The sequence below is a fragment of the Haliotis rubra genome, unplaced genomic scaffold (genome assembly GCF_003918875.1).
Source record: "Haliotis rubra isolate DU_JTF1 unplaced genomic scaffold, ASM391887v1 Scf365, whole genome shotgun sequence".
Lineage (NCBI taxonomy): Eukaryota > Metazoa > Mollusca > Gastropoda > Lepetellida > Haliotidae > Haliotis > Haliotis rubra.
Window position 1 is genome coordinate 71904 of NW_025767041.1, and position 26609 is coordinate 98512.

Sequence of the window (26609 nt, forward strand, 5' to 3'; positions counted from 1 at the left end):
AGGCCAGCACAGGGCACCCTAGGTCAGCAACACAAAGTCCAGCATGGATTAATTCACAAATGTCATGGTAACATCAACAAAGGTAGCAAGACAGATTTTCGGTATTTATGTGTGTGTGTGTTGAGTTTAACGTGCCTTTTAATAGTATTCTGGGTTTAGATTGCTTATTCTGGTTTGAAGGTCCAAAGTGATGTATGTCCCAGATGTTTACAGCTGTGGTAAAACTCATGAACATAGGTACAATGCAGACAAACCTCAAAACATAATGGGAACGAAGCAGGAACCAAACCCACAGGGCTCCGGCATGTCCAAGGGATATAACTCTGCAACTTGTGGAACCTTAAATGACAGGGCCACCCATGAGCCAAGCCCCTGTAATGATATGGCGCTGTAATGCACATATGGCACTACCTCTTGTAGTAAGAGGCTTACAATCCTGGAACCACATTATTTTCCCTTCTAAACTACCCAAAATGAACTAAGTCCAGATTGTCCTAAGGTCCATTTCCCACCTCACTGGGGCTCCTTTTCCATTTGGAAAGAAATTATTTGTTTCTCTCAAACTTATCAAAAATTCAGAAACTGAGCATTAATCTGCACCTCTTGCTGCAATAATAATAATAATTCACTTGTATAGCGCCTGGTATTCATCTGTCTAGTTGCTCACTGGCACACATATATGTAGGAGTCAGTAAAGGGGAAAATTGTTAAATATTGTAAGCAGTTCTGAACAGAAAAGTTTTGATTAGGCTTTTAAAAGAGGATTCACAGACGGTGGCTTTGAGTTCTGATGGTAAAGAATGCAATGACCAGCCATGTGTCCTGACCTTTTTCCCCAATGCAGCATGATTGGGACATGATCCAGAAACATATACACTAACGATACATTATATGAACTGGTCCAGGCACTGCAAGAGGACCAGCGGGGAGAGTTCTCTGGATATACAACTTCTTTATTATTAATATGAGCGGTGTTTCGGTATATCCATAGAACTCTCCCCGTTGTTCATCACACCTCTAAATGCCACAAAAAGAGGTTATTGGAAGAAAGGTGGGCAGACTCCTTCCAGCTGTTATTGGGAGATTGGTTTTGGCTATGCCAGGTCAGGCTGTAAAAATGAATTTAAGAAGAATAGTAGGGGTATGACCCATCCCTGCCTAAATAATCTCAAAACCTCGAACTTTCACTGAACGTCCCCCTAATCGTTCTTGGTTGTTTGCACCCTTACAATACTTAACACAGTCTGTTGATTGTTATTTATTATCCAAAACTGTGTTCCACAGGAGATATTGCTTGTGTGACGTCAAATGATATCTCACAGGAGATATCATTTTGACAGTACTACAATGCCCTGACAATGGTATGACGTCATGAACTTGATGTCACATTGCTACGACATCGCTGCACTGAAAGTCTAATGGCAGAACCGTGTTCAGAGATGTACATTTTTCATTAAAACTAATGAAGAGTGATTTTTGATGATAAATAATCTCCCCTAAGTGTCTTTTGATATCAAATATATTCACCATGCGTTGATAAAGTTACAAATATGCAAGGCTTGCACCCTTACAATACATAACACACGTCTGCTAATTGTCCTTTACACCTAAAGCCTCCCTTTTCTTATCCACCAATGCATCATTGTATGTCTGAATTCATCAGCTATTTTCAAATATCCTTTACTTTTTAGGAGAACATACATCATATATATATATATATATGGATGAAATATTACAAATGGAGTCAAAAACTACATTCAGTATTTTGAAGTTTCCACTATACATCCTTCCATCACTAGGCCAGTTCCCTAGTTAAACAGTTCACACAAAGCAGCAGGAAGTGAGGCATGACGGCAGTTGGTGACGGTATTTACTTCACCAGCACACAGCATGCCGGGCTGAATGACAGAGTTGTTATATCATTGCGGCTGCCACCATGGCCAGTGAGCACATGGTATGTGATCTCAACAATACAGATATAACTGGGGTCAAGGGAACATGGGAGATAACTGCCGACGTATGAAGGACCTTCATGAGTTAATCCTAAGCAGTCATCCATGCAGTAATTATTGACATGATTGACTGGGCCAGACCTTTCTCTAGGGTCAAACAAAAGATGTTGTGGTTCATGTGACTTGGACCTAAAACAGGGTTGGTCGGCTATTAAATGTAATTCCAGCATAATGTTATCATATGCTATATTCTTAAAGCTTATTTGCATTCACTGTGAAGTAAACTCATTCAGCAATGAGTGTTCTTGGTAGGTGAGAGTGGGCAAAATGTCTTAAACAGGTGGAAAAGAACCCAAGTTCCAGGTGACAGTGGAGGTAAGTCACCCATCTTGGTGACAGGTGAGGTGGGTCATCCCTCTAGGTGACAGGTGAGGTGGGTCACCCATCTTGGTGACAGGTGAGGTGGGTCATCCCTCTAAGTGACTGGAGGTGGATCACCCATCTAGGTGACAGGTGAGGTAGATCACCCATCTAGGTGACAGGAGGTGGATCACACATCTAGGTCACAGGAAGTGGATCACCCTCTAGATGACGGAGGTGGATCACCAATCTAGGTGACAGGTGAGGTGGGTCACCCATCTAGGTGACAGGTGAGGTAGATCACCCCTCTAGGTGATGGGAGGTGTGATCTATCACCCCTCTAGCTGATGGTAGGTGGATCACCCATCTAAGTGAGAGGTGAGGTTGATCACCCCTCTCGGTGATGGGAGGTGTGATCGATCACCCCTCTAGGTGACGGGAGGTGGATCACCCATGTAGGTGATGGGAGGTGGATCACACATCGAGGTGACAGGAGGTGGTTCACCAATCTAGGTGACAGGTGAGGTGGATCACCAATCTAGGTGACAGGAGGTGGATCACCAATCTAGGTGACGGGAGGTGGATCACCAATCTAGGTGACAGTGGAGGTGGTTCACCAATCTAGATGACAGCAGGTGGATCACCAATCTAGGTGACAGGAGGTGGATCACACATTTAGGTGATGGGAGGTGGACCACCCATCTAGTTGACGGGAGGTGGACCACCAATCTAGGTGACAGGAGGTGGATCACACATCTAGGTGACCGGTGAGGTGGGTCACCCATTTAGGTGATGGGAGGTGGATCACCCCTCAAGATGACGGGAGGTGGATCACCCATCTAGGTGACAGTAGGTGGATCACCCATCTAAGTGACTGGAGGTGGATCACCCAGCTAGGTGACGGGAGGTGGATCACACATCTAGGTGACGGGAGGTGGATCACACATCTAGGTGGCAGGAGGTGGATCACCAATCTAGGTGACGGGAGGTGGATCACACATCTAGGTGACTGGAGGTGGATCACCAATCTAGGTGAAGGGAGGTGGATCACACATCTAGGTGACGGGAGATGGATCACCAATCTAGGTGACGGGAGGTGGACCACCCATCTAGTTCACGGGAGGTGGACCACCAATCTAGGTGACGGGAGGTGGATCACACATCTAGGTGACTGGAGGTGGATCACACATCTAGGTGACAGGAGGTGGATCACACATCTAGGTGAAGGGAGGTGGATCACACATCTAGGTGACGGGAGGTGGATCACACATCTAGGTGACGGGAGGTGGATCACCCATCTAGGTGACGGGAGGTGGATCACCAATCTAGGTGACGGGAGATGGATCACCAATCTAGGTGACGGGAGGTGGATCACCCACCTAGGTGACTGGAGGTGGATCACACATCTAGGTGACCGGTGAGGTGGGTCACACATCTAGATGACCGGTGAGGTGGGTCACCCATTTAGGTGATGGAAGGTGGATCACCCCTCAAGATGATGGGAGGTGGATCACCCATCTAGGTGACAGTAGGTGGATCACCCATCTAAGTGACTGGAGGTGGATCACCCAGCTAGGTGACGGGAGGTGGATCACCCCTCTAGGTGACAGGAGGTGGATCACACATCTAGATGACGGGAGGTGGATCACACATCTAGGTGACAGGAGGTGGATCACACATCTAGGTCACAGGAAGTGGATCACCCATCTAGGTGACGGGAGGTGGATCACACATCTAGGTGACGGGAGGTGGATCACACATCTAGGTGACGGGAGGTGGATCACACATCTAGGTGACGGGAGGTGGATCACACATCTAGGCGACGGGAGGTGGATCACACATCTAGGTGAAGAGAGGTGGATCACCAATCTAGGTGACTGGAGGTGGATCACACATATAGGTGACGGGAGATGGATCACCCATCTAGGTGACGGGAGGTGGATCACCAATCTAGGTGACAGGAGGTGGATCACACATCTAGGTGACGGGAGGTGGATCAGACATCTAGGTAACGGGAAGTGGATCACACATCTAGGTAGCGGGAAGTGGATCACACATCTAGGCGACTGGAGGTGGATCACACATCTAGGTGAAGAGAGGTGGATCACCAATCTAGGTGAAGGGAGGTGGATCACACATCTAGGTGACGGGAGATGGATCACCCATCTAGGTGACGGGAGGTGGATCACCAATCTAGGTGACGGGAGGTGGATCAGACATCTAGGTAACGGGAAGTGGATCACACATCTAGGTAGCGGGAAGTGGATCACACATCTAGGCGACTGGAGGTGGATCACACATCTAGGTGACAGGAGGTGGATCACACATCTAGGTGACGGTCTGGGGTTGAGGGATGGTGTGGGTCTGTTTGGAGTGTTACAACAATCTGGGGCAAGAGGGTGTGGTGAGTTTCAGTATTGAGCATGTTGAGTTTGACCACATTCGTGGGGGTAGTGGGAAGGTGTGGGTCAATTGCAACTCCTTACAATGCAAGGAAGGTGTTCACTCACTTGATTGTTTTGGCAGAAGGTGGATGACAGAGAAGGGTTAGATTTTGCAGGCACACACAATATACAAACACAGCCAAACATGAATACACTTTTATAATTCCAGGTATGTATCTATACCAGGTTCCTGCCATTAAGTTGACTTTTTTATACACTTTTCGTGATCCAAAACTTGACATGAAAGATGACTTAACAAGAGTTTAATCTTTGCACCGATGTATGCCTAGGTAATATGCAGGCCAGATGGGTTTGTGTTAACTATGCCCTGCCAAAGACAGTATGCATTCCGCACAAAACATAATCTTTAACTTTTAATGTTGAATTCTCCCTGCAACATACAAAGTGCATTTACAAAGTGAATGTGTATCAATCATGTCTAATTGGTTGTCCACATGAAGGAGCAAACTACATATCAAACATCGGCTAGCGTGTCCTGGTGTGCAAGCAAACAGCGAAGGAGGAGAGGGAATCAATAATTTGGGACTCAACAATTCTTTCCCAAAAATGATGAATCATTGAAAAGAAAGCAAACAAAAGACTAACCTCACACACAAGCGTGTGAGGGGTTTAAACACTGAACACTGGAGAAATAAAACAAGCAGCAAATCTGCAACATAGATGGCCCAGCCAGCTGCACTAACTGCTGCTAGGAGACAACACTTAGTAAGTTTCACCGGTGGTCCTCTGCGGGGGACATCCCAGCTAGCTGCACTTGTGAGTGATTGAGTATGGTTTACGCTGTTTTTAGCAATATTCCAGCAATATCACGACATTTGACACCAGAAATGGGCTTCACACAATGTACCCATGGGGGGCATCAAACCCGGGTCTACTGCATGATGAGCAAACACTTTATACCACTAGGCTACCCCACCGCACCCAGTTACACTACAGGAGACAACACAAGTCTCACTGAAAGTTTTCACAACTGGGATCACCGATCCATGACAGATTAGCTGAAGTAACAAACAAAAAGGTTTTCTTAACTTTTTTGAGTACAGCAGCTAATAATTACCTAACATTGGATATGATAAAAATATTCATTAGCACTCTTGACATTGGATGGGATTGAGCATGTTGAATGAGAATATTTTATGTTGGCAAATAAATCAAATAAATCTCAAAGTGAAATTTGAGAAAACATTTTGTTTAGATGTTATTTTTCTATCAAGATTCTGTGAACTATCACAATTTTAACAATGACTGGAAACAATATTTATGTTCAGGTTTTTAAATAGTTACATTGTCAAGTGACACTGCTTATTACCACAGTGCCTTCTTCAAAGCTGCACATGCATTATCTATCACTTGTTACGACCGAGTAATGCAGTAGCTGAGTAATATGGGTGTGGTCCAAGTACAAGGTCCATCTATTACACTGACAGGGACAAGAACCCAGCACACAAGATACACCTGATAAAAGTACCTGTCAAACCACAATAAAATTTATTGTGGTTTGACAGGTGCTTTTATCAGGTGTATCTTGTTATTATAAATTACAAGGTAGTAATAGAGGATTAAGTTTTCAAGTGGTGTCCATTAAAATAAGCCTCATTAGTGACAGTTGAGCTTGTGAAGAAAGGACTGCTAATATATACAGCACAAGTTTGACAACACATGCAGGACACTGGAGAGTGCATCCACCTGGACCAGACAGTAAAATGTACTGACAAAGGAATGAACATTTCACTCTATAGATATTCAATGAATACTGCGGTAAGCTAAAGTCAGAATCCTATAAACTGCTGTCTCTCTAACAGGTAGATTTTAAATGACTTGACACTGAAATGTTAACATTTATTTTTATACCTTTAGTGCTTGTGAATGATATGGTTCTATGTTTGTTGTCCATTGTCAGTTGAGGTCAACATCACCATATATTTTGAATAAATTCAGTCTGGTTCCAAGTGCTGTCACGGGTAAAGATGTGTTTTCGTCAGAAAATAATAAAAGACACAACAAAATCCTTTGGGTACATCTTCAGATACAGGGAAAGAAATCTTTCAAAATTTCACACTGGACCACAGGAACAGGAGCGGACAATAACTAGTGGTGCTGTCTATACTTCGCTTGTCCAAAATAACATTTGTAGATTTACAAAATCTACGATCAAAACAAAATTCACTGGCCACCAGGATCACTGCAAACTTATGGTCCTGATGAAATTTTACTAGCCAGGGACCACAGGACCAGCGTTAATTTTGCACACTGCCAAAATAAATCTCAAAACATATTTAATGAGTCATTGAATTAAAGTTGCCGTACACACGACACAGATTGATGTATGTACAAAACACGTACTTTGTTGCCTTATCACAGACTCCCCCTTGTGGGTCAGCATAACCTTTGTCAGAACAGGAGTATAAATACCACTGCCTGTGTATACAAAGATCAACACGAGGCCCCACCCACCCTGATGGCCTGAGTAGCAGGTCTCCACTATACGGGTGTGCAGGCAGGTGCACTCACATAGTCCATGACCCTGTCACCCACACGTCATCTCTACCTATACAATCCCAGGCTACTTCAGAACAAGCAGCACTGTCCTTGTCAACTACAACTGTAGAACAGCACCAGCCATTGAGCCTACCACCACCACCAACACACTGCCCAACAATCAATACCTTCTCTCATACACCTTACATACCTTATATACCTGGGAGTCCACATTAGGAGCACAGCTTTTGTGTCAATAAAGCAGACGCATAACAATAACTAAACGTTGAACAACTGAGATCCTCTCCTGAACACATGAGTCTACAACACACACATGTACATGAATTATGTTTATCATGGTCATCATGGAGGGAGGTGTCACCTGTCCAGTATATCAACAGACAGACAGTTTGTACCACTTGTCTAAATCCAGTATACCAACACAGAGTTTGTCTTAGCCTGGCACATCAACTACTTAGTCTGGCACCACCACAGATAGTCTGTACCACTGTCTTAGTCTGGCACCACCACAGATAGTCTGTACCACTGTCTTAGTCTGGCACCACCACAGATAGTCTGTACCACTGTCTTAGTCTGGCACCACCACAAATAGTCTGTACCAGTGTCTTAGTCTGGCACCACCACTGTCTGTACCACTGTCTTAGTCTGGTATCTCATATCTGACCGTACTCACTACTTAAATTCGGAATACAATCTCCTCCCTTCAGGCCGCTGATACAAAGTTCCAATTGTGAAAACTAAGAGAGCCTGCACATCCTGTATTCCAAGTACCATATGTCTCTTAAACAAATGTGAAGATACTTAAATCAAAGAATTTATGTAAATATGTTTGGTATCTCTCTAATGTGTCAGTAGCTCTGCTGATGTAACACAAATTCCTGAAAAAGCATTAAAGTATTATTCTTTTTCTTCTTATTATTATTATTCTACCACAAAAGACAGTCTGTACAACCTTATTCTGATCCTTTTGTCAGTTCATTCTTCATTTGTGACTGTGCCATTTTAGCTTTTACAAGCAAAATATGGAACACCCTTTCTTTATTCCTTGAGTTGGAATCTCACTTCACCACAAATGACCTCAATCAGTTCTTTTGAACAAAACCTTACACCCACAAATCTTTAAACCAGAAAAACAATGTGGATTTCTTGCATGCACTGGACGATGGAACTTCTTCCATACTGGGCTGCACTCCACACAAGCTACAAGTTCAGTCTGACCATCGTCCACAACATATACAGCTCGATGAATCATGGAGGTAATTATCATAATTAAGAGCTGAGAGATATCCAATCAAGTATCCTCGATCAAGTATTCGTAAGGATGGTTCCTTCCAATGTTGTAATTTATTGATGACTTGTGCATTAATCAGATTTGACACGCTACTAGCCTGCCTTGCTCCACCACACTGGGTCAGCCAGCATGGGCAGTCTTCCACACGTATCCATTCAGACTGCATCAGTAGTGTAACCATGAGGCCATGTACACTGTACATAAACACACATGTGCACAACCACTGTGACCTGAAATATACTCTACTGCACTAGAATCCAGGATGCCAGCGCCTTGTGAGCAAAAGAGCTAAAAGAATGGACAGAAATTGTCTGGAACATAATTGGTGAAAACATTATCAAACAAAAAAACCAAAACTTCAAAGACATGTTATCAGAGGCAGTGTAACAATATGGCAGATAACTATTGTCTGGAGAAAGCTGTCTCCATCATGGAAATCTAACGGGATAATAATGACTGTGATATATCTAGCATAATTATCATTGTTAGTTCAGTGTTTTATAATTATCTGGAAGAATATCAACCGTAAAATATTCAGTTCAAACACAACATGCTGTGGTTACAGAGTAGGGCAGTGTGTCACATGCAAGATACAGGAGGTATAAAGAAGATGTACTGCAGACTGCAGAGAGTACTGAGTGTGACTGTGCTAAGACACCTGCAGTACTGGGACACTCGCCGTTCAGGCTCCTGGGTGTGAATGTGTTCATACACCTGCAGTAATGGGACACCCGCTGTTCAGGCTCCAGGGTGTGAATGTGCTCATACACCTGTAGTACTGGGACACTCGCTGTTCAGGATCCTGGGTGTGAATGTGTTCATACACCTGCAGTACTGGAACACTCGCCGTTCAGGCTACTGGGTGTGAATGTGTTCATACACCTGTAGTACTGGGACAATCGCTGTTCAGGCTCCTGGGTGTGAATGTGTTCATACACCTGCAGTACTGGGACAATCGCTGTTCAGGCTCCTGGGTGTGAATGTGTTCATACACCTGCAGTACTGGGACACTCATTGTACAGAATCCAGCACATAGTGAATCCAGACAGACCACCACACCTGTAGTACTGGGACACTCACTGTACAGAATCCAGCACATGACAGACCACCACACCTGTAGTACTGGGACACTCACTGTACAGAATCCAGCACATGACAGACCACCACACCTGTAGTACTGGGACACTCATTGTACAGAATCAAGCACATGACAGACCACCACACCTGTAGTACTGGGACACTCATTGTAGAGAATCCAGCACATGACAGACCACCACACCTGTAGTACTGGGACACTCACTGTACAGAATCCAGCACATGACAGACCACCACACATGCAGCCAAACATTTAACAGACTCTACTTAATATAGCGAGTGAGCGAGTTTAGTTTAACGCTGCACTCAGCAATATTGCAGCCATATGGCAGCGGTCTGTAAATAATCGAGTCTAGACCAGACAATCCAGTGAAACGATGACCTATGCCAACCTGACCACCTGATCCCGTTAGTCACCTCTTACGAAAAACATGGGTTACTGAAGATCAGTTCTAACCCGGATCTTCACAGGTCTACCTAACCTAAGCATGCAGGAGGACATACCATCCATTAAAACAAGGATAGAACAGATATTTCATGCTAACCACTGCTGCTTGATGAGAGTTGATATTTATAGTCTCCCTGAGCAGCATAATCTGTAACTACCATGAATACAGATGTGATAAACATCTCCTGGGTCTCAAGTCTGACCATTTGTTCAGTGGGATACTGGAAACACAAATCTTTACTAGGAATTATACTGGTTATACATGTCATGTTATGTCAAAGCCATCATCCATTGACAAGTTGAATTTCAAGCTGATTGAGCCGCTAAGTGAAGGGCTGCTGCATAAAGCCATCTTCTGTTTATATTCATGGGTGTGAAATATAAATATTCACACATCTATTTGTAGTGTTAGTGCAAAAGTGTTAATTCCCAGAAAGAGCCAGCATAAACAAAATCCTTAGGGGGGAGAATTCCACAGTAAAATCCTCATATGATGACCCAAGTCTGCATACCTTTGGGTCCTACATTTGATTGGTTGTAAAGTAGATCCATCCCTAAGAATATATTTCTTTTTATCTAATAATCTTCCACAACATGGTCTATATGGTCACACATGACCCCACACTTGGTGCTAGGCACTACCAAACATAAGATATTGTGTTAGTACTCATTATATGATTCAAAGGTTAGAATTTACAGAAACCTTTCTTAGATATCTATCAACAGAAGACAAGGGCAATATCCAAAGGTACAAGACAAGTACAAGGCTCTTACCCCATCGTACAAGGCATGGATGTTTCCTTACTGCCAACTCTGTCAGCTAGCTGTGGACATTGGCTGTACAACAACATTTCCCATAGTGCTTGGCAAAGCCAGTCACAATCTACAACACTTTACTGTGAGAAGTAAGTTCCCTGTAAAAACAACAGTGCTACTAATGTCATTATTATAGGTTATTTATATATCGCACATATCCATGCAACTAGTGCATGCTCAAGGTGCTTGTATGTCATGATACACACATCATCAGATCAATAAGTGGACGTGGGTTTGAAAATACCACTGTATTTCCATGTCATACCCTATATCAATACTGCCTAATGTGCATATAGGTACAACATGTTTGGTCTTCATGGAACAGCATCTTCCATGACAGAGTCTAAATGATCTACAAGTCACAAATGTGGTGAGTGAGTGAGTGAGTGAGTGAGTTTAGTTTTAAGTGGCTTTAGCAATATTCCAGCAATATCACGGCAGGGGACACCACAAATGGGCTTCACACATTGTGCCCATGTGGGAAATCGAACACAGGTCTTCAGCGTGACAAGCGAATGCCTTAACCACTAGGCTATCCAACCAACAAATGTGGTGGAGCACCTTCCAGGATCCAGTCTTCATGGTCTCTATGTCACATATAATTCTACCCATGTGGTGAAGAACCTTCCAGGATCCAGTCTTCATGGTCTCTATGTCACATATAATTCTACCCATGTGGTGAAGCACCTTCCAGGATCCAGTCTTCATGGTCTCTATGTCACATATAATTCTACCCATGTGGTGAAGCACCTTTCAGGATCCAGTCTTCATGGTCTCTATGTCACATATAATTTTACCCATGTGGTGAAGCACCTTTCAGGATCCAGTCTTCATGGTCTCTATGTCACATATAATTATACTCATGTGGTAGAGCACCTTCCATGAACCTGTCTACAGTACATGATCTGAATGTCACAAACAGTTCAACACTCGTGTGTGGAAGCACCTTCCATGAACCTGTCTACATGATCTGAATGTCACATACAGTTCAACACTCATGTGTGTGGAAGCACCTTCCATGAACCTGTCTACATGATCTGAATGTCACATACAGTTACTCATGATCTGAATGTCACATACAGTTCAACACTCGTGTGTTGAAGCACCTTCCATGAACCTGTCTACATGATCTGAATGTCACATACAGTTCAACACTCATGTGTGGAAGCACCTTCCATGAACCTGTCTACATGATCTGAATGTCACATACAGTTCAACACTCGTGTGTGGAAGCACCTTCCATGAACCTGTCTACATGATCTGAATGTCACAAACAGTTCAACACTCATGTGTGGAAGCACCTTCCATGAACCTGTCTACATGATCTGAATGTCACATACAGTTCAACACTCATGTGTGGAAGCACCTTCCATGAACCTGTCTACATGATCTGAATGTCACATACAGTTCAACACTCGTGTGTTGAAGCACCTTCCATGAACCTGTCTACATGATCTGAATGTCACATACAGTTCAACACTCGTGTGTTGAAGCACCTTCCATGAACCTGTCTACATGATCTGAATGTCACATACAGTTCAACACTCGTGTGTTGAAGCACCTTCCATGAACCTGTCTACATGATCTGAATGTCAAATACAGTTCAACACTCATGGGTTGAAGCACCTTCCATGAACCTGTCTACATGATCTGAATGTCACATACAGTTCAACACTCATGTGTGGAAGCACCTTCCATGAACCTGTCTACATGATCTGAATGTCACATACAGTTCAACACTCGTGTGTTGAAGCACCTTCCATGAACCTGTCTACATGATCTGAATGTCACATACAGTTCAACACTCATGTGTGGAAGCACCTTCCATGAACCTGTCTACATGATCTGAATGTCACATACAGTTCAACACTCGTGTGTGGAAGCACCTTCCATGAACCTGTCTACATGATCTGAATGTCACTTTAGTTCCACACACGTCTGTTGAAGCACCTTCCACAACCCAGTTTATATGATCTGAATGTCACATATTGTTCAACACATGGGTTTGAGGCACATTCCACAACCCAACATACATTGTCTATATGTCAATAAACATCATTTTATAAATGAAATAGAGACCAGTAAACAATTAAAACATTGCTTATACATAGGACTGCACATTAATACCGGTATACCACAATGACTTTACAAATCATACAGACTGCAATACTTATTTCTGAGTACAAGTATTCTGGGTAAATAAAGAAAATCTGAAAGTAGAATCCCTATTTGTCCACCCGAAGTTTACTTCATCAGAACCATAACATATATTTTTAGGGCCTTAGTATGTAGAAAATAGGATCAGTGTCACTCACTGTTCAACAATTTAGCTCCCAATATATCTCACTAAGGGTACCTGAATTGCAATATATTGCAATACAATGTATTTGCCAATACACAGCCCTACTTACTTATAAATGCACCACTCCAGGCAAAACAGATTAGATTCAGGGACTGTTGATTAATAGAAACATAATTCATGTTTATTATGTATGTACAATACATGTTATGTAAACTTAAGTTTCAGCTAGAGCTGTGCAAACAAAAGGAATGCACTTTCTCAATTTCAGTGTTTTATCCAAATTGTACAGTGACAAACAGACTCATAATGGGTTTGGGTTCTGTCCTATGGTCAAAATGCACATAACGAACTAAAATCAGTGGACCCTTAGTGTTTGATATAACCACAGTTTACTTTGTTTAGGGTATTATATTTATCACTACCAATCAAATTTGTTATCTTTGACAGCAAAATCACAGACTTGTGTAATCATTTTCAAGTTGATTGTGTCACTCAGTGAAGGGCTGTTGTATAAAGCCATCTTCCGCTTATATTCATGGGTGTAAAACTATATAAATATTCACACATCTATTTGTAGTGTTAGTGTTGTTAAAGTGTTAATTCTCAGAATGAGCCAGCATAAACAAAATCCTTAGTGGGAGATTTCCACAGTAAAATCTTCATATGATGACCCAAGTCTGCATACCTTTGGGTCCTACATTTGATTGGTTGTAAAGCAGATCCATCCCTAAGAATATATTTCTTTTTATCTAATAATCTTCCACAACATGGTCTATATGGTCACACATGACACAACCAAACATAAGATATTGTGTTAGTACTCATTATATGATTCAAAGGTTAGAATTTACAGAAACCTTTCTTAAATACCCGGATAACATACTGTAACGCCAAACAGAGGAGGGTATGCTATTCGATGCTCAGAGTCACTAAAATATGTACCCTTGTGCATGCGAAAGTACAAATGTAGAATTTACATAGTCTGATTGATAACCTGGTAGCGCGAGTTTGTTTACAAACATGTCTAAATTCCGCTCCCTAATTTGTATTACACTAACGAGTTCGCTTGTTACTCCAAGAAAATATATTGCTGAATAGTGATATATGTAGGGAATATGTGTTAAGATAATAAACTTGTGATATGTAAACTATTGTGTTTAGTGTAATTCGCTTGAAATTAAGACTTCTGTGCTTCGCGTCTAGCTCATAGAAAACGTCAGCCATATTGACATTACAATGTACTTGTTCCTGATTCGTCAGTTCCTCGGGAGGACCGCCCTTTAACCTCTGACCCGACATTCCTTGCATATATAATTAGCTAGCTGACGTTTACTAATGGGCTAGACTTGGTATTGGTTTCTGAACCCGCGAAACTTATACTTTCCATAACTCGAAACTTTTGGAACAACTAGAAACTTTATGTAAATACGTACAAGATGCATTTCAACAACAATAATAATTTATTAATACAGTAACATATCTACATAAATACACTTAAAAATACCATTTTCTGATGCAGTGAAAGATCTTGGTGTCTTTCTTGACTCTAATATGACAATGGACAACCATATACAGCACACCTGTAGAATCTGCTTCTACCACCTGAGAAGTATTGGCCAGATTAGACATTTGTTGACTCAGGAAGCCACTAGCCAGTTAGTCAGGTCTCTGATTCTGTCCAGGATTGACTATGGCAACAGTTTGCTTATCAACATAAGGCAAGATCTACTCATGAAGCTTCAGAGAGTACAAAATGCCTCAGCTCGGCTAATTCATCGCTGCAAGAAAACATCCAATGTAACATCAATATTGATGAATCTCCACTGGCTGCCAGTACAAGCTACAATCGAGTTCAAAGTGTTATCCCTGACCTACAGCTGTTACCATGATGTTGCACCAGGATATCTGAAAGAACTTCTCCAGAAATATACTTCATGCAAAAACCTGAGATCCAATGATCAACGTTTATTTACTATCCCCAGGACCAATCTCAAATCCTTCGGCCAGAGATCATTCTCATTCTGTGCTCCTTCTCTCTGGAACTGTCTTCCTTTTGTTATCAAAACCTCCCCATCTTTAGCTGTCTTCAAGTCCAAACTTAAAACCCATCTCTTCTCCAAGTTCTATCCTTGATACCTGCGCTTTGAGCAACCGCAACGGATGGAAAATAGCACAATATAAATGCACTTATTATTATTATTAAAAAGACACCTAGAAAAATACTCTAAATCGGTGCATCCCGATCGTGACGACCTATAGTACCAACTGACTGCTAACTCTAATTAGAAATTCCCCAAAATTCATTATTACTAATTCTTATAAGTCCTGGTTAACATTTACAAATTACTTATAACATATAATATAGTCCTGGTGAATGTTCTGCCATCCTCACCTCTTTACTTTGTTTCGATTCCTGCGTATAGATGTATAGCTGCTTAAAGCTTCCAAGAAATGCAGGCAGATTTACGGTAGCGTCTCCCTTTTATTCTTAATTACAATGACGTCACAATTGAAATGCACCCGCTGCAGTGACCACGTGACCATGCGAGAGATTCGTAAACAAAGATGGCGGCACCCATAAAACAACCTGTCATCCCTACGCTGTTTGACGATTCTAACAACTATAGGGCTTACGCACATATTGTATTCTGACAGTAAGGTAATAAATGTATTCTCTATATACTTGAGAAATAGTTTAAAGATGTACAATTGCTTCCTAATGTCATAATCTAACCTAGGACTCTACTGGAAGTATGATGGACATTCGATTCGACAGTTACGTGCAGAATGACGTAATGACCAGTACGTTTTCGAATAAGCTAATGATACCCTATTGAGCTTCAATACTACCAACAGAAGACGAGGTACAAAAGGTACAAGACAAACCATGATGTTTCACATGACAAAGATTGGCTGGTCACGCTAAAGATTTAAATTTTCATTTACCCAAGATACCTTCAACCATTAGTAATCAAATGTGTTAACGAGGTTAAACATTTTAAAACAGAAGTTGTACCAGTGAATCAAACTTTGTGAAAATACATCACATGAGTAAATGTCGTGCAGTGACAAGTATATAGTGGGGTGCTGCATTGTGAGAGGCATTTACCCCCTGTTCAGCCGTTATCACCCTTCATTAACACGTGAGATCTACTGGGCATACTGGAAGAGACAAGGAGTGAAGTGATTCAGGAAGGATCTCCCCAATAGCTCACTGTCAACAGCTCACTGGAACCCAGCGGACAGATAAGGAACATCACAAATGATGATGATAACTCATATGCTGGAGTTAGTCAGTCATTGACATCAATGAATCTGATAGCTAGTGTAGGAAGCAAATGTGAAGCTCGTGGAGGTACCACCAACTACACAGGGGACGGGACTGCCCCCGACGAGCAAGTAATCCCCGACCGGGCGTCTTCCTGGGCCCTGCGCAAGGGGGAGGGCTGATGAGGGCTTCCCACGTCGATACCGGCATGGTATGTCGGCGAAGGGGTGCACACATTACCACGCTCATTTCACAGTTATCACTTTGGCTCAGATGGGATCATCTTTGGTTGTTTAACAGTGTGCTAAATGTTCATATATAATATCTATAGACATTGATCGTGTAACGTGATACTGTATAAATAAATATAAACGATCGATATAAGAGAAGAGAGATCGCGTTCTGGCCCGGTGTAACAACGGTGTACGACTTACATTAAATGTGATGGTACCATGAGGTAAAAGTTTGATGATTGTGAAAGACACGACGCACCTGTCAAAATGACTTGAAAGGGGGTATGGCAGGTAAATGATGGCGGCCTACTTCGATTAGGAAGCAGGCTAGACAAGACCGATCGCCTGTTGCGTTGCCGACCGACATTCGTATTATCTGACATTGTTACCAAGCTAAATGAGGTAATCGAGTGAATTTACCTGTGTGGACTATGCGAAGATTCTCTTTTCCTCAATATAACATGTCCACCACCTGTCTAAAGTCGACTGTCACTGTAAAGTCCTGCGTTGTCACATTGAGGTCACACCCATGTAAACCAGTCTCATTCACACAGTAAGAGCACAAGCACCAGTGACGTCATCAAACCCGGTGGCCTCTCGCACCTGAGCTTTACTGTATCACTGGGCAAAGTCAGTTCACATGCATTGGTACTTTTCTTTCACAGACATATCGTTTACTGTACGAATAACTCTAAAGGTGCGAATGTAGCTCTGTGTTTTATTGTAAGCGCGTGTTCTCGTGTCCCCACATAACCGGGCTCGGGCCCCAATGTTGATGACGTTTATCCCGCAGACAAGACGATAGCGGTCTGACAACTACTCATGTCTTGGATGACCGGCAAGTTTCCGCAATGCAGATAGCAGAAAGCAGACAACGAACTGGCGATTTTTTTTTCAGTTGCGGCTTTGTGACTTTGAAATAAGTTTATCTAAATGTACAGTAAAACAGTCATATGTAAGGAATAACATTTCACCCATCACTGGAATCGATGCCAAATATTACAGAAACATGATCACGATCAATGCGTTATTAAAACTGACAGCTGACTGCAGAAAGGCCGACATATAAGTTGAACATTAGTTACGACGCCTTGTGTAACAGATCTTATCATACAAAAGTCAACTTAAATGGGTGTGATATCGTTCCCTCCACCCCTTGATCTCAGGTCAACATAACAGGTTTCTACGAACACACACCTGTGTATGAAGTGTATACGATACTATCAATAAGTGTAACAAACAGATGAAAGCGTCATTTGTCCAGTACACACGTGTAATCTATATTCAATGTGGTTGTCATTCTTACTTTTCACCGAGTTTCAAGTCGAGGCTGGGCATCTGTGACCATGCTGAGTTTAAAACACGAGCATTTAAAGACGTGGATACATATAATTGTGACGTGGGCACATTGTCATCGCTGGGTGTTGTAAATCTACTTATTGGAAGAAAGACACGTTCTGAATTGAACGGTGACATCTATATTAAAACCCTAACTATATTTAACGACTGGCGAGGTCATGCCTAAATAGCTTTTGTTTGTTTTTAATTGTGTTAAATGTTGAATAACCAGACCACTCGAAGTAAAATGTAAATACTCCGACTATTTAGAATGACTAAGCAAACCTCTCCCTAGTTCTCCCTAGTTCGGCTAAACCGTTTTACCGCACAGACCGATCACTGCATAGCTGCGCACTGGCACATGCGTGATCGAGCTTGTCCGTCCATCCACCTGTCAATGTTCCATGACTGGTCCAAAACATCCTTTAATTACATGAACTATTTCTCAAGAGTTTAGGAGAGAATGTCATCCATATAATGGAGCAGCAAATATATGTCCGCATGTAAGCAATGTCCTATATATGTTAACGTACTCAGCTCGATGCACATGGATAATTGAAGCTGAGTTCACACTGCAATAACGTGCAGACAAATGCCCAAGTCGTCGAGATCGGTAGCTCGATAGTTAAACTGTTCAACTATACGTTCATCATGCACAGTGTGGTACATCATAGGGGTTAATCACTGGAGTTGGCTATGTCAGCAATAACTGATTCTGACTATATTACCTTCCACTGACGGATGTTCAGTGTATTATATACCCACCACTGACGGATGTTCAGTGTATTACCCTCCACTGACGGATGTTCAGTGTATAACCCTCCACTGCCGGATGTTCAGTGTATTATATACCCACCACTGACGGATGTTCAGTGTATTACCCTCCACTGACGGATGTTCAGTGTATTACCCTCCACTGATGGATGTTCAACGTATTACCCTCCACTGATGGATGTTCAGTGTATTACCCTCCACTGACGGATGTTCAGTGTATAACCCTCCACTGACGGATGTTCAGTGTATTATATACCCACCACTGACGAATGTTCAACGTATAACCCTCCACTGACGGATGTTCAACGTATTACCCTCCACTAACGGATGTTCAGTGTATTACCCTCCACTGACGAATGTTCAACGTATAACCCTCCACTGACGGATGTTCAACGTATAACCCTCCACTGACGGATGTTCAACGTATTACCCTCCACTGACGGATGTTCAGTGTATTACCCTCCACTGACGAATGTTCAACGTATGACCCTCCACTGACGAATGTTCAACGTATAACCCTCCACTGACGGATGTTCAACGTATTACCCTCCACTGATGGATGTTCAGTGTATAACCCTCCACTGACGGATTTTCAATGTATTACCCTCCACTGATGGATGTTCAGTGTATTACCCTCCACTGATGGATGTTCAGTGTATAACCCTCCACTGACGGATTTTCAACGTATTACCCTCCACTGACGGATGTTCAGTGTATTACCCTCCACTGATGGATGTTCAACGTATTACCCTCCACTGACGAATGTTCAGTGTATTACCCTCCACTGACGGATGTTCAGTGTATTACCCTCCACTGACGAATGTTCAGTGTATAACCCTCCACTGACGGATGTTCAGTGTATTATATACCCACCACTGACGGATGTTCAGTGTATAACCCTCCACTGACGGATGTTCAGTGTATTATATACCCACCACTGATGGATGTTCAGTGTATAACCCTCCACTGACGGATGTTCAGTGTATTATATACCCTCCACTGATGGATGTTCAGTGTATTACCCTCCACTGACGGATGTTCAGTGTATAACCCTCCACTGATGGATGTTCAACGTATTACCCTCCACTGACGGATGTTCAACGTATTACCCTCCACTGACGGATGTTCAACGTCTTACCCTCCACTGATGGATGTTCAACGTATTACCCTCCACTGACGGATGTTCAACGTCTTACCCTCCACTGACGGATGTTCAACGTCTTACCCTCCACTGACGGATGTTCAACGTATTACCCTCCACTGATGGATGTTCAACGTATTACCCTCTACTGACGGATGTTCAGTGTATTACCCTCTACTGACGGATGTTCAGTGTATTACCCTCCACTGACGGATGTTCAGTGTATTACCCTCCACTGACGGATGTTCAACGTATTACCCTCCACTCATCGATGTTCAATGTATTACCTTCCACTGACGGATGTTCAGTGTATTACCCTCCACTGACGGATGTTCAACGTATTACCCTCCACTCATCGATGTTCAATGTATTACCTTCCACTGACGGATGTTCAGTGTATTACCCTCCACTGATGGATGTTCAGTGTATTACCTTCCACTGACGGATGTTCAGTGTATTACCTTCCACTGACGGATGTTCAGTGTATTACCTTCCACTAATGGATGTTCAGTGTATTACCTTCCACTGACGGATGTTCAGTGTATTACCTTCCACTGACGGATGTTCAGTGTATTACCTTCCACTAATGGATGTTCAGTGTATTACCCTCCACTGATGGATGTTCAGTGTATTACCCTCCACTGATGGATGTTCAACGTATTACCCTCTACTGGCGGATGTTCAGTGTATTACCCTCCACTGACGGATGTTCAGTGTATTACCCTCCACTGACGGATGTTCAGTGTATTACCCTCTACTGGCGGATGTTCAATGTATTACCCTGTACTGGCACATGTTCAATGTATTACCCTCCACTGACGGATGTTCAGTGTATTACCTTCCACTGACGGATGTTCAACGTATTACCCTCTACTGACGGATTTTCAGTGTATTACCTTCCACTGACGGATGTTCAACGTCTTACCCTCCACTGATGGATGTTCAACGTATTACCCTCCACTGATGGATGTTCAACGTATTACCTTCCACTGACGGATGTTCAACGTATTACCCTCCACTGACGGATGTTCAACGTATCACCCTCCACTGATGGATGTTCAACGTATTACCCTCCACTGACGGATGTTCAACGTATTACCCTCCACTGACGGATGTTCAACGTATTATCTTCCACTGACGGATGTTCAACGTCTTACCCTCCACTGATGGATGTTCAGTGTATTACCCTCCACTGACGGATGTTCAACGTATTACCCTCCACTGATGGATGTTCAACGTATTACCTTCCACTGACGGATGTTCAACGTATTACCCTCCACTGACGGATGTTCAACGTATCACCCTACACTGACGGATGTTCAACGTATTACCCTCCACTGACGGATGTTCAACGTATTACCCTCCACTGACGGATGTTCAACGTATTACCTTCCACTGACGGATGTTCAACGTCTTACCCTCCACTGATGGATGTTCAGTGTATTACCCTCCACTGACGGATGTTCAACGTATTACCCTCCACTGATGGATGTTCAACGTATTACCTTCCACTGACGGATGTTCAACGTCTTACCCTCCACTGACGGATGTTCAGTGTATTACCCTCCACTGATGGATGTTCAGTGTATTACCCTCCACTGATGGATGTTCAACGTATTACCCTCCACTGACGGATGTTCAACGTATTACCCTCCACTGACGGATGTTCAGTGTATTACCCTCCACTGATGGATGTTCAGTGTATTACCCTCCACTGATGGATGTTCAACGTATTACCCTCCACTGACGGATGTTCAACGTATTACCCTCCACTGATGGATGTTCAGTCTATTACCCTCCACTGATGGATGTTCAACGTATTACCCTCCACTGACGGATGTTCAACGTATTACCCTCCACTGACGGATGTTCAACGTCTTACCCTCCACTGATGGATGTTCAGTGTATTACCCTCCACTGATGGATGTTCAACGTATTACCTTCCACTGACGGATGTTCAACGTATTACCCTCCACTGACGGATGTTCAACGTATTACCCTCCACTGACGGATGTTCAGTGTATTAACCTCCACTGATGGATGTTCAGTGTATTACCCTCCACTGACGAATGTTCAATGTATTACCCTCCACTGATGGATGTTCAACGTATTACCCTCCACTGACGGATGTTCAATGTATTACCCTCCACTGATGGATGTTCAACGTATTACCCTCCACTGACGGATGTTCAGTGTATTACCCTCTACTGATGGATGTTCAGTGTATTACCCTCCACTGACGGATGTTCAGTGTATTACCCTCTACTGACGGATGTTCAGTGTATTACCCTCTACTGACGGATGTTCAATGTATTACCTTCCACTGACGGATGTTCAGTGTATTACCCTCCACTGACGGATGTTCAGTGTATTACCTTCCACTGACGGATGTTCAGTGTATTACCTTCCACTGACGGATGTTCAGTGTATTACCTTCCACTAATGGATGTTCAGTGTATTACCTTCCACTGACGGATGTTCAGTGTATTACCTTCCACTGACGGATGTTCAGTGTATTACCCTCCACTGACGGATGTTCAGTGTATTACCCTCCACTGACGGATGTTTAATGTATTACCCTCCACTGACGGATGTTCAGTGTATTACCTTCCACTAATGGATGTTCAGTGTATTACCCTCCACTGACGGATGTTCAACGTATTACCCTCCACTGACGGATGTTCAACGTATTACCCTCCACTGACGGATGTTCAGTGTATTACCCTCCACTGATGGATGTTCAACGTATTACCCTCCACTGACGGATGTTCAGTGTATTACCCTCCACTGACGGATGTTCAGTGTATTACCCTCCACTGACGGATGTTCAACGTATTACCCTCCACTGACGGATGTTCAGTGTATTACCCTCCACTGACGGATGTTCAGTGTATTACCTTCCACTGACGGATGTTGAACTTTCACGGCATTGAAATATGGATCGGCTTTTTCTTCGCGGAGTCAAACTCTGCGGACATCATATCAACCAAAGATGACAGAGCTAGCATCCAAAGTCATGTGTGTTTTTGTTGTTGATAATGCAATATACGACTTGAAGGGTAAAACTTGTCAGTGAACGTCATATTAGTATTCAAAGTAAAAAAGCTATACGCAGTATCCCTTGCTGTATATATGGCGACATGTGGGTTATCATGTGTATGTTCTCGTAAACTAAGCCGGAAGTAGCAATCGTCTGTAAGCACAATATCTACTAATCTACCACTGATATTTTCAAAACAACTCGATAACTTTAAAGAGTTTTAATTCAATGATCGGATGAAACGATTATTTTATCAGAAAACATGTTATCTAGTATCCTTTGGAACAAATCATTCCTACTCCTGTATATGTTTAACCAGTCATCTTGGTGCCGACCCCGCAATGTTGCTACAACAAATGAATGAAACCAAAATGCAAATATCGTAGTAACGTAGCTGCACACGTTATATTGACCATACCATTATATTACCCTGTTCGGGAAGTGTACCCGCCAATATCCGCATTAACAGACAATACCCAACACATCTGAACCTGTACACGGGAACTTGTTTCATGTCACGTGTCATAGTAACAATCTAATGCCTTAAAATATATTAGGCATTTCGGAATATTTTATGAGATATCTGAGACAGCATACGTTACAACTATGTTCATGATGGCCACGATTTATAATAAAAAAAACAGAATCCACTGAGTGTGACAATAATCATGCAATCTATCAACGTGTTATTGGCTAATCCTTTGAACTAAGTCACTTGTTTTCACTCAGTCACCTTACGCCCATATGTGGGTGTATTCCGCCTGCTTTAGTAAACCTACATATAAACACTTACTTGCCACAATTCCACGTGTTGTCAGTTAATTCTTGGGATGATTTTTTTTTTAGTTCAGCTACCATTCACCATTTGCCTTACTGACATATTACATAAATGAAAGGAGTCGAAAAAGTGAATTCTAGAAATACATCTTTACATATCAGTAGTAAGATCTCGATAAAGGTTTGGAATGAACTTCCAGAACAGAACCGGGCGTTGAATGAACTCGCCAGACTTCCGTATCCACATATCCAGAGGAACCGGTTACCGCAGATACCATACAGCCACCAATAAATGTAGATCTTTGTATAATGTGATGATTTCGGCAATAATGAATCTCTTAAAATCACGATTATCAAGCGGCGGAATGCGGAATACACTGTTACTGAGGTCACATTAATCTCTGGTCGACGATTATGAGAGCTCAGCGTGTCCACGACACAGGCGTTATCCCATGCTGGTATGTTGTGGCACTGTTTAGGGGCTAGTCTCTCGTACAGACCCTGAAGCAAATATATCCAAGAAAGCCCATGCAAGTCTAGAAAATGTGGCAAGTCTAGATTTCCTCAGCTTCAGGCTGAAAATGAAGAAAGTCTGAGGGCTCCTTTTTATTATATATATATTTTTTTACTATGAACGTTTTTTTCAGTAAAATATGTTCATTTCAGAGACTAGTTGTTAGTCTATTTAGGGGCCAGCTGCCTTGAGGAGCACTCGCAGCTCTACATGGGAGGGATTCACTTATATGAAACCACACACGTCAGTACAACACAGAACTGTGAGTTATATTCTGCACGACGTGGGGTTACCGTAAAATATACATTAGACGATATTGCAGTACGCTAAGTTGTCACATCTCGTCACGCACTGTCGCGCGTTATGCAAGATGATACATCTATATAAGCACTCCGGGCGCGCAGTAATTAGATACAAGTGCCTATTTCCGAGAGCCACACTCCCAAACAGGCAAGTTCCACACTTTAACATAATTGTCTCTTCCTCCGATTGTAGCTGATAATCTAACAGTGTGTGTGTGTGTGTGTGTGTGTGTGTGTGTGTGTGTGTGTGTGTGTGTGTGTGTGTGTGTGTGTGTGTGTGTGTGTGTGTGTGTGTGTGTGTGTGTGTGTGTGTGTGTGTGTGTGTGTGTGTGTGTGTGTGTGTGTGTGTGTGTGTGTTTACCCGATACGTACATCACAATGTCACTGCCTTGACTTCAGATGTATATAGTATGAGGCTGGGGGTGTCGGTATATCCAGCAGCATATATGTAATCTTAGGATGACAAACACAAGTTTCCAAACTACAGATAATAGCCTGCATTTGCACGATTGCAATTTTCATGTAAATAAACGACCCACTGAATCGCGCATGGAACAACACAACTAACGATCGGTCTAACGATCCACCCTCACAGATGCGAACGTAAAGTGAAGAGTATTCTGACATATCACACACCTTCCCAAAACACGCACGCACGCACACGCACGCACGCACGCACGCACGCACACACACACACGTACATACATACATACATACATACATACATACATACATACATACATACATACATACATACATACATACATACATACATACATACATACATACATACATACATACATACATACATACATACATACATACATACATACATACATACATACATACATACATACATACATACATACATACATACATACATACATACGCATTCAATTCAACTTACAGTCTGGGATTAAGTCATTGTGCGACTGAACTTGCCGGAGACGGGGCTCTACGGAACCTTTCTCCATCTTGCCTCATCTGCCTTCTTACCATTGTGAAAGAGCAAGATCCTATTTCGATGCCAAACCATCGAGAATCTACTCTAATCTGTCTATCTTAAGAAAGTTGTATTTTTTCAAAATAATATTAACGATATATTGATGGGAATGGTTTACTCTGAAAGTACAGTCAATAGACGAGGCATCAGCTCAGATAAACACACGGCTGACCAAAAGTGCCAACATCACAGATCCCACACAGCAAAGGAGGTAAATTCACCGATTTCACAGATTACATCCAGGACGACATGCAAATTAATGGATAGTTAAAGTGAAACAAAATGATTGCAGTCTTAGCAGATACGTTTAGTCAATTTCCGAGAAAGATACTTCCATAAGATTTGTAGAAAGTATTTAAATGTCAAAGAGAAAGTTGCTGAAATCACACCGTCCATAATCAGCCTCTAAAACAAACATATTCAGTGGCACGGCCTAAAAGTACCGATGCAGTGGTGTGTCACAACAGTATCCATTGGCTGATATAGGATGATCAGCACTATTGCTACTATTTCTCCTAGCACTGACAATATTGCATACATTATGTGCTAAGTCACCTCTTTACATTATTAATATTTAAATAGCACTTTATATCTGTATCTTGTATATAGTTTATAACTGACATCCTGTTTGTGTAGCTAAAGTACTGTCGGAAATAGAAAAAAACTGTTTTTAGGCTGTTACTCTGTATACCTAAAATTTACACAACTGCAAATCGCATATGTCGAAATAACCCACTTCGGCCTAACTTGGTATTCAGTGGGATGCGTAATAGGATATCCGGAAAAGCATGTTTACTCGTAAAATCGGGCAAAACTTAGAAAAAATACGAATAGTTGCTGAAAACAATAGATCAGACTATAGATGGCAATTAGGTCGCTCAGCCAGGTATGACAACTGACCGTCGACTCACCTAGCATGAAATGCATGTGCTGCCTTACAGGCACAAGGGGTCATATCAAATATATTTTGTGCTTTTTCATGTGTGCTGAC

At 42.4% G+C, this 26609-nt stretch overlaps 1 protein-coding gene across 1 annotated transcript in view; it reads right to left on the reverse strand.

Moving 5' to 3' along the window:
* The window catches only part of LOC124285634 (unconventional myosin-VIIa-like), a 75109-nt gene extending 57809 nt beyond the window's left edge, over nucleotides 1–17300 (reverse strand). Inside the window, exon 1 of the mRNA XM_046721897.1 lies at nucleotides 17150–17300. The gene's annotated coding sequence lies outside the window, so the exon portion shown is untranslated. The remainder of the gene's footprint in view (nucleotides 1–17149) is intronic.
* Nucleotides 17301–26609: the final 9309 nt, after the last annotated feature.